Genomic DNA, 12,971 nt, shown 5'->3' with positions numbered 1-12,971 from the left:
TATTTCCCCTTAGTTAAATTGTTTAGTTCATGGTAGTCTTTATTTAATTATTATAATTATTTCCCTTTAATTAAATTATCCTTATCTCAACCCGTGAGTTGTTCTTTGCTTTACTTCTCCCCCTCCTCATCTAAAGTAGGGGGAGTGAGAGAGCGGTTGTGGGGTTTAGCTGCCCAGCACAGTAAAACCACCACATGACCTCATTGCAGTCTATAACTTCCTTGCGAAGGGGAGTGGAGAGGTAGCTGGCCTGTTCTCCGTAAACACCAGTGATAGGACCCATGGGAACAGTGTTAAGCTGAGGCAGGGGAAGTTTAGGCTGGACATCAGGAAAAGGTTCTTCACTCTGAGGGTGGTTGCACACTGGAACAGGTTCCCCAGGGATGTAGTCACTGCACCAAGCCTGTCTGAATTTAAAAAGCAATTGGACTGTGCTCTTAGTCACGTGGTCTAAACTTTTGGGTAGACCCGTGCGGTACCAGGAGTTGGACTTGATAATCCTTATGGGTCCCTTCCAACTCAGGATATTCTATGATTCTGATTCTAATGCTATAACAATACTGAAGTAGAAGTGCATATTTTGCTTTCTACTTAAAGAAATCTGGTCTGCTTTTCACAGCATTTGGGGATTTTGTTTGTTTGTTTGAATAGGTGATGTGAAACCAAACACCTTTTAAGTAAGACATACACAGAGAATTTTATTATACTACTGATCATTGAACCTCTTCCTTTGAGCCAAAATTCTATTTATACTTACAGAACTTAAAAAAAAAAAAAAAGAAAAAAAAAAAAAGATAAATTTCCTATTTATTCATCATGCTCATTACTATGCACTTTTGTTGTTGATATGTAACTGGCATCCTGTAATTGGAATACTTTTATTCACAGACTGAGTCGGAGGAAATATTTCCATTTGGAACATCTAATAAATTGCCAAGAAAGATAAGCAGGTCCCTTAATTGCATCCAATATTTTCTCTCAGATCTTTCCTATATATAAAAAAAAAAAAAAAAATTACGAAGTATCATCAACGTGCAATGACATTCTATTGGAAACTGGAGTATGCCCAATTTTTCCCCACTTGTTAGCAGCAGGATTTTGCTGACCAGACAATAAAAGTGCAAGGAAAAATACATTTATTTCTCTGCCATAACATCAAATAATTCAGAAATGCTCATATTACAGCATATTAGAATCTATTCTGATATTCAGTTACATCCAATAATGAAACTAAGACTTTTTATTGAAGTGCCCATAGCTATTCTCACAAGAGAAGCAGTCCTCTCATATAATGTCTTCAGTTTATCTTCTCCATCTCATATATGGTTGATAGTAATATGGTTGATTCCACCCTCCTTGAAACTTAATCAGATATTTTATTTGACATCTAACACACATCAACAAAATCTACATTAAATGTCATAGCTATTGAAACTTTCAGCTTGAGGTTAACACTTCTCAGTATATCTAATTTGGCAGTGTCACTTATAAGCTATCTGGCTGTCTGGACGCAAGTGGAGAAAACAGCACACATCAGGCAAGCAGGATCCTCAGTTTCTCTTGCTGCCTCAGGAAGAACTCATCCTGGTATCAGTGAAAGCCTCATCTCTTCTTCAGCTGATGACAGAGAGCTGGGAAGACAACAAATGGGACCACCCATGGATATTGCTGATGGGAATGCAATACTTGAGCCTATTAAGTCATTTTTAATGATGTTAATACTTCTTTTAGAGCAGCTGCTGTGTATTAAAAGGAAGTCAGGTAAAGCAAAGAAAATTTCCTGAGTGTCATGGGCTGGTACAAGCTCTGCCAGACAAGGTAAGGCTGCTGCATTGCAAAGGCTAACTGCTGGTAATACTTAATTCTTGTGGACCTAGCTTTTATTTTCTGTCTCTTTCAAACATACAAATGATTAAGAAAACGTTGGAAAGATTAAGATAGAAAGTTTCTTCTGCCTTCCTTTTATATTATTAGCTTTCTTAAAAATAGTTCATTGGCTTTAAATAAAAAATGTAAGATTGAGTTTCTAAGACTTTGTGTTCAATATATATCTTTTCCTCACATCCTGTAGCGTATTCTCCCTCTCAGCATTTGTTTCGCCTTGTGGGACCAGCACTGCTTTATATTCTCAGAGATTCACACAGAGATTCCAGAGACTTTTCCAAATCTTGTCTGATTTATCACCGTCTCATATAGACCAGTAGTGCTGAATACTAATGTTCATGGCAAGGTCTAGAGCAGATACATCTTCTGCTTTGCTAAACTCTTTTGCAGTCTTAGCTCTCAATATTTTTTATTAGCTTGAACAATTTCACTCTGAACTGCCAGACAAATTCTTCCTACAAGCACTTTAGACAACCTCATTACCTTTCCTCTCTTTCAAACTGACATTAACTAAAAATGACTTTTTACTCCAAAGTTTATTTCAATCAATCTATCAAAATAGGCTATTCACTCTCCAAATTCCTATTTTGTGTTATTGTTGCTTTTTAACATCTTGAATACTAGTCTAGAACACAGACTAAGTATGTTTTACAATTACGGACTGTCATTTATTAATGTGTGATGATGGCAAGGAATCCCTCAATAATCATTGCCTAGTTGTTTGTTGGGTTTTTTTTTGAATTATTATTATCATTATTTGTGTACTTTTAGTAGTAATAGGTTTATTCATTTGGTATAGTCAGAAGCGCACTTTAAACCATGCTTTCTAGGAAAATTAAGTCAGACAGTCATGTATTCCAGCTTTGCAGAATGATGTCATCTTTACTCACTATTTTTTAAGGTTTCCAAAAATCTTCTAAATGTTCCCAATATCCCATTTATTCCTTTCTGAGCTTCACATTTCACACTTTCATAGCTAAGAGTTTTGAATTCATTTTCAGCAATATAATACATATCATCAACTTACATTTTATTGTATCCTTTCTTTTGATAACCCTTTTCCTTGGAGCTCCCCTTCATTTATTTACACTTTAATTAACTTAAGTACCATAAGACCTCCAAATCATTGAAACAGATGTAAAGATGATACAGCAATGTGCTGTGCTTCTCCAAGCATCATTTTTCTCATGGTGGTGTATTTACACACAGAATCACAGAATTTTCCAGGTTGGAAGAGACCTCAAGGTCATCGAGTCCAACCTCTGACCTAACGCTAACAGTCCCCACTAAACCATTTCCCTAAGCTCTACATCTAAACGTCTTTTGAAGACTTCCAGGGATGGTGACTCCACCACTTCCCTGGGCAGCCTGTTCCAGTGCCTCACAACCCTTTCAGTGAAGAAGTTCTTCCTAACATCTAACCTAAAACTCCCCTGGCTCAACTTAAGCCCATTCCCCCTCGTCCTGTCACCAGGCACGTGGGAGAACAGGCCAACCCCCACCTCACTACAACCTCCCTTGAGGTACCCATAGAGAGCGATGTTTGATCATGCTTTTAGATATTTGTGTATGAATGTACTAAAATACAGAGATGGCATCTCCCTGGCTAATCTGGTATTCTTCATTTGATATACAGTGCACTCCATTTGGAATCCCTTCATCTCATCACCTACACTATTTCTGAAACAAGTTAAAAGCCATTTCTGATGAATGTTCTTCAATTCCAACCAAACTAGAGCAATGAAACATTAATGGTCTGCATGAGTACTGGATCTGTTCATCTATATTATAACCAAACTACTGACCTGACTACATACCTAGTATTCCTGTTGCTTCCCTTCTTATTTTGCGGTATAGATGAAGAAAGAGTGAGTCACAGTTAAACTATCCAGCTGAAAGAACAAACTGGAACATGCACTTTACTGCTCCCTCATATAGCTGAAATACACAGAATTTGATTACATGGAGCTTGATGTATCCAGAGCTGCAGCCAAAGAGGATGCCAAAAGAGTGCAGCATTGCCAAAAGGGCTCTCAGCACCCAGTGACACTGCCCCCAGGAACTTCTGGTACCAAATACCTGGAAGGAGACTGCAAAGAAAGAACAGGCTTCAGAGCTGTCAGGAAATAAAAGCAAACTGGAAAGAAGCAAACTGAACTCCGTACTTTGCTATCCCACCTGTAGTTGTAGTCTGCTTGTCTGATGTTTGCCTCATAATAGTTATGAGGTGGTACAAAATCTAGGATACAAAAAAAAAACAAAAACAAAAAAACAGTTCAGTCTTCCTAAAGTTTATAAGCAGTGAGCCATTTTCAGCACTGTGTATCTGTTTTATCTGAGGCAAAAAATCCAGTATTTCATTGCTGGAGCCATATTTTTTTTTTTTTTTCACATCTCAGTCCCCATTTTGCCACTTACTGGTGAGTTCACATGTTTATATTGGCTGCAGCAATATTATTCCATCTGAGGAGGAAAACGATGGAAAATATTTGTATATGAAATGCCTGTAGCACTTAAAGAAGGCCCCTTCTATCAGCCACCCAAGGAGCCTATATCTGTATACATCCATCTTTGGGCATATACATTAAAGCATGGTTTTACAATAATATTTGGAGCAATTATACTGTGCCAAACTCAAAGGTGGTATAAGCAGGTGTAGTTCCATTGACTTGACCACTTAACCACATGTGGGCTTAGTATACTTAATTTCAAAGTTTAGTAATACTGGCACCAAAATAGAAGCCTGTTTTGTCAGTTCTGAAAATGCAGCATTGTTAAGTTTCTGGCAAAGGCTACTGGTGTCCTGCACACACATCCTGTAGCCTGATAGCCACACCATGGCTATTTGTCATGCTGGGTACAGTGACAGCTGGTGTAGTGTGGATGAACTGAAACACACTCTGTGAAACCTGTCCCTTAGTCTTCCCTCTCTGGCTTCAGGAAATTAGAAGTATCCCAGACACTGTATAATACAGGCTGTACAGGGGAATTTTCACTCCTAAATAAAATATTTATTCTGTGAGTAAACACCTATCACCAGGAGCATATTCCTTTTATGAAATGAGAGTGAAATGGAAACAAGTAATGGATTTAAACATCAGAGGTTACTTTCCCATTGAGAATCCAAAATATTTCTGTCAGTTAGGACCATTGTAGGTTGTTATCTACACAGAAGGAACAGGACAGCCTTGCAGAACATGCATAACTAATTTAAGAGGAATATAACTGGAAACCTGTGAAGCTCATATGGAATTCTAGTCTTCCAGGACTGCTTTTTGTAGATTATCACTAGTCACAAATTGCTTGAGTTAATTCTTTCTAACTACAAGAACATGGCAATAATTACAACTGTGGCAAAAATCACAAACTATGAGTAAGAAATTGCTGGTAATGACTAGAATACAATAGGCAATGTATTAACATTTTTCCAAGAATTTTAGAAAGTGTGATTTTTCCCTGTCTCATTCCAGTACTTTACTTTCAATATTTCATCATGTTATTAAGAGATCTAGTCTCACTTCTCCAACTGGATTTGGTCCTTTGTTGTGTTCTGAGGCCATGCGCATGAAATATATGGTCCTGTGTGCCTACACATAGTGATTTACATATGTTATAACTCCCAATGATGAGTTAAGGTAGCTTTGAGACTGTGGTTCAAATTAATCTCAGCAAATTGTTCTTGCTGTTGACTGCACCTTACAGGTCTATTTAGTGTGTTGTTTTTTTTTTCTCTGATTCCACAAGTAACTACCTTTACCTAGTTCAAAGCTAGCCATATAAAAAAAAAAAAAAAAACACACAGTAAACAAAAAATTGTTTCACATCTAATTCCTTCGTAAATGTGTGTACCTCTGGTATAAAGAGCTGGGTTCTAATTCACTAGAAAGCAGTGGCTTGATCTTGGTGGGCACTGTGCCAACCCATGATTTACTGCTGGCTTATATTAATGATTTGTGAGTATACCAAAGTATACAAAGTATACCAGTTCAAAATTCCAGGAAAGCTATAAGGACCTTGCAGGGACAAAAGACTTCAGTAATTCTTAATCATAATTCTTTCATGGTTACATCCAAAATCAATATTGTTATTTTTTTCTCATTATTAAGAGAATAAAAAACTGAAATAACAAAATAATGCTAATACCAAAACTATAGTACCATGTTTTTGTTGGCAGTTGAAAATTACTGTTGAAAATTGTTTTTAAAATTCTGGGCAAATTGTAAAGTGCATTATAATATGCAATATGATACTGCATATATATCTATATAACTACTGTACATGGTGTCCACACAGATATAATTTCACCCTGATGAGATAAACAGAACTTTCCACAAGAATTCTTCATATGCTGCACAACATACAACTTCTGCTGTACAAGTGGTTCTTCCTACACAGAGATTTAATAAGAAGTGTTGTTTTAATGACAGCAAGTTACGTTAAACTGCTTAGGAACAAAGTTCAAAGTCTGATGGGCAAAGACGTACAGACAAGAATTCAACCAGTCAGTGACATTTCATTTGCAGTTAAGAATAGCATTTTGAAGCAGTTTTTCATCCAATTTTTATATAAAAAGGCAAAAATTTCCCATCCACAATCATATATACTTAGCCTGGGGAGGAAAAAAAAAAAAAAAAAAAAAAAAAAAGCAACAACAAAACACATAAGGATAAATGAATGCAATAAACTGTAATAAAGTGCTTTCCCCTCCCTCCCCACCCCCATATCAACAAGCCAGGAACTGTTTAATCAGCTGTTTGTTTGAACCTGGAATAAATTACCTTCTAGAATAGTTTGGAAGACAACGTGCTACTACTACTTCTGGGTGTAAGTCTACACATTTAATTTCACATATTCTACACACACACACACACAAAAAAAAAAAAAAAAAAAAAAAAAAAAAAAGAGATGCATGGTCACCATTCTGCATCACTAAAGTGAGTTCTGCATGGCTAAAATGAGTTGAGCTTCCACTGAGATGTTTCCACTTTACCTTCTGCAGAACAAGGATAGTTCACCTTGCCTTCAGATTTCCTTCTACACTCTATTTAGCAGTGCAGAATCACAGAATTGTTTAGGTTGGAAGAGACCTCAAGATAAATGAAGTCCAACCTCTGACCTAACACTAACAAGTCTTCCACTAAACCACATCGCTAAGTTCAACATCTTGTTCTCCAGACCCCTCACCAGCTTTGTCACCCTTCTCTGGACTCTTTCAAGCACCTCCATGTCCTTCTTGTAGCGAGGGGCCCAAAACTGAACACAGTACTCAAGGTGTGGTCTCACCAGAGCCAAGTACAGGGGGATAATCACTTCCCTAGACCTGCTGGCCACGCTGCTTCTTATGCAAGCCAGGATGCTGTTGGCCTTCTTGGCCACCTGAGCACATTGCTGGCTCATATTCAGCCGACTATCCACCAATACTCCCAGGTCCTTCTCCACCTGGCAGCCTTCCAACCACTCATCTCCCAGCCTGTAGCTCTGCTTTTGTTATTGCACCCCAGGTGCAGGACCTGGCACTTGGCCTTGGTTGAACTTCATACAGTTGACCTCAGCGCATCGGTCCAGCTGTCGTGGTTCCGCTTGAGTGGGCAGCCGAGCTCCACCACAGCCGCTCTCTCAGTCCCCCTCCTCAAAGAGGAATGGGGAGAAAATATGTGAAAAGGGCTCAAGGGTTGAGACAAGGATGAGAAAATCACTCAGTAATTATTGTAACGGGTAAAACAGACTCGGCATAAGGAGATAGTAAGATTTATTGCCTATTACTAACAAGCGAGAGAAGTGAGAAAACAAAGGAAAAAAAAAACAAAAGCACCTTCCCCCCCATCCACCCTCTTCCACCTCCTCCCCCCGAGCGGTGCAGGGGCACTCCATGGGCTGCAGGGGGACATCCTGCTTCACCATGGTCCTCACCACAGGCCGCAGGGGACTTCTGCTCTGGCACCTGGAGCACCTCTCCCCCTCCTTCTACACTGACCTTGGCACCTGCAAGGCTGTTTCTCACTCCCGGCTGCTGTCTGGCGCAGAGTTTTTTTCCCTGTCTTAAATATGCTCTCACAGAGGCGCAAAACAACATCACTTATTGGCTCAGATCTGGAAAACAATGGGGCCCTTCCCAAACATGGGGCAGCTTCTAGATCTTTCTCACAGAAACCACCCCTATGGCTCCCTGCTACCAAAACCTTGCCACGTAAACCCAATACACCAGCCTATCCAGATCCTCCTGGAGAGCCTTCCTACCCTCGAGCAGATCAATACACACACCTAACTTGGTGTCATCTGTGAACTTACTGAGGGTGCACTCGATCCCCTCATGCAGATCATCGATAAAGATATTAAAGAGGACTGGCCTCAGTACCGAGCCCTGCGGAACACCACTAGTGACCGGCCTCCAGCTGGATTTGACTCCATTCACCACGACTCTTTGGGCCCTGCTATTCAGCCAGCTTTTAACCCAATGAAGCATATGCCAGTCCAAGCCATGAGCAGACAGTTTCTTGAGGAGAATGCTGTGAGAAATGGTGTCAAAAGCCTTGCTGAAGTCAAGGTAGACCACATCCACAGCCTTTCCCTCATTCACCAAGCATGTCATTTTCTCATAGAAGGAGATCAGGTTCGTCAAGCAGGACCTGCCTTTCATAAACCCATGCTAACTGGGCGTAATCGCCTGCTTGCCCTTTAAGTGTCGTGTGATGACACTCAAGATAATCTGCTCCATGAGTTTCCCTGGCACTGAGGTCAAACTGACAGGCCTATAGTTTTCTGGGTCTGCCCTCCGGCCCTTCTTGTAGATGGGTGTCACGTTTGCTAGCAGCCAGTCAACTGGGACCTCCCCCGATAGCCAGGACTGTTGATAAATGATGGTAAGTGGCTTGGCCAGCTCCTCTGCCAGTTCTCTCAGTATCCTCGGGTGGATCCCATCTGGCCCCATCAACTTGCGTACATCCAAGTGCCATAGCAGGTTGCCAACCATTCCCTCATGGATAGTGAGGGCCACATTCTGCTCCCCATCCCCTTCCACCAGTTCAGGGTACTGGGTATCCAGAGAGCAACTGGTTTTGCCGCTAAAGACTGAGGCAAAGAAGGCATTGAGCACCTCCACCTTTTCCTCCTCTTTTGTAACTAAGTTTCCCCCCGCATCCAGTAAAGGCTGGAGATTCTCCTTAGTCCTCCATTTTGCATTAATGTATTCGTAAAAACATTTTTTGTTGTCTTTGACGGCAGTCACCAGATTGAGCTCCAGATGAGCTTTGGCCTTTCTAATTTTGCCCCTGCACTGCCTCACAACATCCTTATAGTCCGCCCGAGTGGCCCGCCCTCTTTTCCAAAGATTGTAAACCCTCTTTTTCCTGCTAAGCTCAAGCCACAATTCCCTGTTCAGCCAGGCCGGTCTTCTTCCTCGCTTTTGTCAGCTGCCTGTAGAACTCGTCATCAGTCTCCTCATCCTGGTTCTGCGGTCTATAACAGGCCGCCACCAGGATGCTTCCCTTGTTGGCCTTCCCGCTGATCCTAACTCATAGGGACTCAACCTTATCATTCCCAGCCTCAAGTTCCGTGACATCAAAACTCTCTCTGATAGAGAGCCACACCACCACCCCTTCCATGCTGCCTGTCCCTTCTGAAGAGCCTATAGCCAGACATTGCAGTACTCCAGTCATGAGAGTGGTCCCACCACATTTCCGTGATGGCAACCAAGTCGTAGCCTGCCTGCCTCACGATGTCTTCCAGCTCCTCCTGTTTGTTACCCATACTGCGTGCATTAGTGTAGATGCACTTCAGTTGGGCCATTGCCTTCTCTCCCAGTCTTGCCATTGTTCCCCCTGGCACAGCTCTAACAAGCCTTGTTTCAGCCCTGTCCCCCTTCTTACCTAGTTTAAAGCCCTCTCAATGAGCCCCGCCAGCTCCTGGCCCAGGATCTGTTTTCCCCTTAGAGAGAGGACCTGTCTGCGGCCATCAGGCCAAGTGCTGAGTAAAGCATCTCATGGTCAAAAAAAAAAAATTTCTATGTTGGCACCAGCCTCTGAGCCACATGTTTATCAGGTGGGCTTTCCATGTCCTCTCTGTACCCCTCCCTGCCACCGTAGGGATGGACAAAAACACCACCTGTACTCCCGCTCCATCCACTAACCGTCCCAGTCCCCTAAAAGTCCCATTTGATAGTCTTCAGGCTTCTCTCTTCAATGTCATCACTGCCAGCCTGGACTATTAAAAGAGGATAATAGTCAGAGGGGTGAACCAGGCTGGGAAGCTTTCTGGCAATGTCCCTGACTGGCCCCAGGGAGGCAGCAGACTTCCCTACGGGTAGGGTCAGGCCAACAAATAGGTCCCTCTGTTCCCCTGAGAAGGGTATCGTCCACAACAATCACCCTTCTTTCTGTCTTGGTGGAAGCAGTCCTGAGGCATAGAGTCAACTTCCTCGTCCTAGGCATCCTCCTGGGTAGACTTTCTACCTCTTCCTCACCTACTGGTCTCTCAAGCTCCAAGGCCTCAAACCTGTTCGTTTAAGGGCACCTGGGAAGGTGGGACCAGTGGGGGAGGGCATCGCCTGCGATGTTGAGCAGGGACCTGTCTGTTGCCTGCAGGGGGCAGTGGCAACCTGGTTCAGGAACGGCACGACGACCAACCCCAGGCCGCTCGGTCCATCGGCTCACAGACACCAATGTGGTGGATGGCAAATGGCATTTATTGTCGAGTCACATGGTGTTCTATAGCCGAGACCCACGTCACTTCCGCTTGCTTACGTCACAGACCACACACTACTGTCCATCAAGGGAGGGGCTCCATTTTTCCACACAGCGTGATATCTTCCGGCCGCCAGACCCTAACTACCCACACCTGTCTCCATTCCTCCTCAACTCCTAGGTCCCCTGCCTCTGCCCAACAGCAACAGGGCAGGGAGTCCACCCCCATTTGGGGTGTCTCACCCCAGCACCTGTCCTTCAGGCCATGCAGGGAGTCGCTCCACAAGTCTATCTCACACTCACACTCCCTGATATCCCTCAACCTCCTCCTTGAGTTCTGCCACGACATGGACCAGGTCATCCACCTGCTTGCACCTCACGCACACAGTCTCTTTGCCCCCCGCAGGTGGTAGGAACAGGTTCAGGCACTCCTTGCACCCGGAGACCTGAACTGCCACAGTTTTGAGCAGGCAGTCGGTCTGGGTGTGCACAGACTTCCTGGAGATCACACTGTGCCTGGTGTACACCATTGCAGCTGAGCTAGCGGTAGACCTCCGTTAGAGGAGGTGTTCGTATGGGCAGCGAGGAGCGCTTCTACTCGCCCTGCCTGCGCGAACTGCCGCGCTAACTGCCGCACCACTCCCTTCTGACGCACCACTCCCTGTTTGCCCATCCCTCCCTGTTGGCTCCGCCTACGCCTCCTTCTCTGTTCGTTCACCTTCCTTGCGAGAGCTGCCTGGTCCTGGCGGCTCCCTCGAGTGGGCTCGGTGCCGGAAAAATTAGCCCTGCCTGTCCGAACCCCCGCTCAGCTGCAGAACGCGTCTGCCCCGGAGCCGATCGCCTCGGAAAGTGAGGCAGGTAGTCTCCCAAACAATGGCACAAAGAGCCTTATCAAAAAGCCTTATTGCAACTGCACAATATTTGACCAAGAGGTTAAAAGTGTATTAAATTGTGATTAAGTATGTAAAATGTAACACATTATATTATTACAGACTTTATTATCAACAGTAAATTAAATTGGAATACATTAACGTAAAAAATGTTAAAGACTGAAAAAAAATGGTTACTAGTCAGGTCCTAAAAAAAAAAAAAAAAAACTTAAAGGCAGAAGAAATTGCATTTATGATGCCTGGGAAAAGAAATGGTTCAATTTGCATGGCAGTTTGGTTACAAAATAAGTTTTAAATGTATGTAGATTCAGATTGTAGCAGATCTTATAACTCTAATACAAATCAAAAATTACAGTGCAGTTAAGCCTGAATTTTTGAGATCAGAATGAGGTGCTGGCAAAGTGAAACGGTGTTCTTCAGTGATGGAGTATACCAACTTACTTAAATCCCTGCCACTGCTCAAGGCTAACTTCTGAATTCTGGGTTAGAGTACTTTGAAATCAGTTTTCTATGAATCTTTAAATAAATGTTTGTTTCTGTTTTGGGTGGATGGGAGGAGAAAGATGAGTAGAGAAAGAGTTTTTGAAATGCTGTAAAAAAAGACTAACTTTCATACTTTTATTGTTGTTTCTATGTATATAAAATGTCAAGATAAATTGTACTCGGTGTGGTTTGCTAACAAGCAAGAGAAATTAGACTGCAGGACTGGACAGCAGGTATGTGTTCAATGAATCATGGTTAGAAATTTTTACGTATAGTTTAATCACTATATTTAACAAGTTAACAGAAGGTTACTTTTAAAAGAAATTGTCCTTATAGGTAATAGTTGAATCACTATGTATGAATCATGATGTAAGAATGATAGACCTTAAGGGAACATGATGTCTTTCCTAGGACTATTCTACTAAAAGAAATCCCCTTTATTAATATATAGACTATGACCTGCCATACTAAGATTTATATGCAATTATACATGTATTTATACATTATATAAATTGCTAGATGATGTTCTGTTATTTTTCTTTGTGTTTCTGAGTACAAACAGGAAAATGTAATCTATGCGGAACTATCAATAAAGAATGTAGTCCCTTATTGCACTTGGAACTTCTCAGGCTATTTCTAGTCATTGCTTAATCAGTTAGATTGGTTGCTTTTGTACACTTTAAGGTACTGAGATTCCCAGCTCTACATGGAAAAGCTAACATTTAACAAGTGGTCTAACAAATTCCTTTTGGTCAAGACACAGCTAAACCCTACTGACCTTGGTGCTTGGGTGATGAATGCCATTGTCTAGACACCTTCTGTCCTGAAATTGTAACTCAAATAAAAAGAAAATCTCTCTCTAACAGTTACATTAGCTAAAATTAATTAATTAATTAATTAATTAATTAAAAAAAAAAATCCACATTCAGATACTATTTCTAATGTACTTTCAGCAAGATTCAGGACAATTCCTGAATTTTAAATGTTTTCCACGTGTCATGCCATGCTTTTCTATGTCTCACTATCTGCTGTTCAA

At 41.9% G+C, this 12,971-nt stretch overlaps 2 long non-coding RNA genes across 2 annotated transcripts in view; one reads left to right on the top strand and one right to left on the bottom strand.

Annotated features, from left to right (window-relative positions):
- The window catches only part of LOC311440298, a 169,868-nt gene that overhangs the window by 133,535 nt on the left and 23,362 nt on the right, over positions 1-12,971 (bottom strand). The window lies entirely within an intron of this gene.
- Positions 11,279-12,549, top strand: LOC311440297. The gene is made up of 2 exons (XR_014695318.1): positions 11,279-11,416; positions 12,104-12,549. It is a non-coding gene; the product is annotated as an uncharacterized lncRNA (long non-coding RNA).

This window comes from Aythya ferina, assembly GCF_964211825.1.
Source record: "Aythya ferina genome assembly, chromosome: 8".
NCBI lineage: Eukaryota > Metazoa > Chordata > Aves > Anseriformes > Anatidae > Aythya > Aythya ferina.
This window is presented reverse-complemented; position numbering and strand designations above follow the sequence as displayed.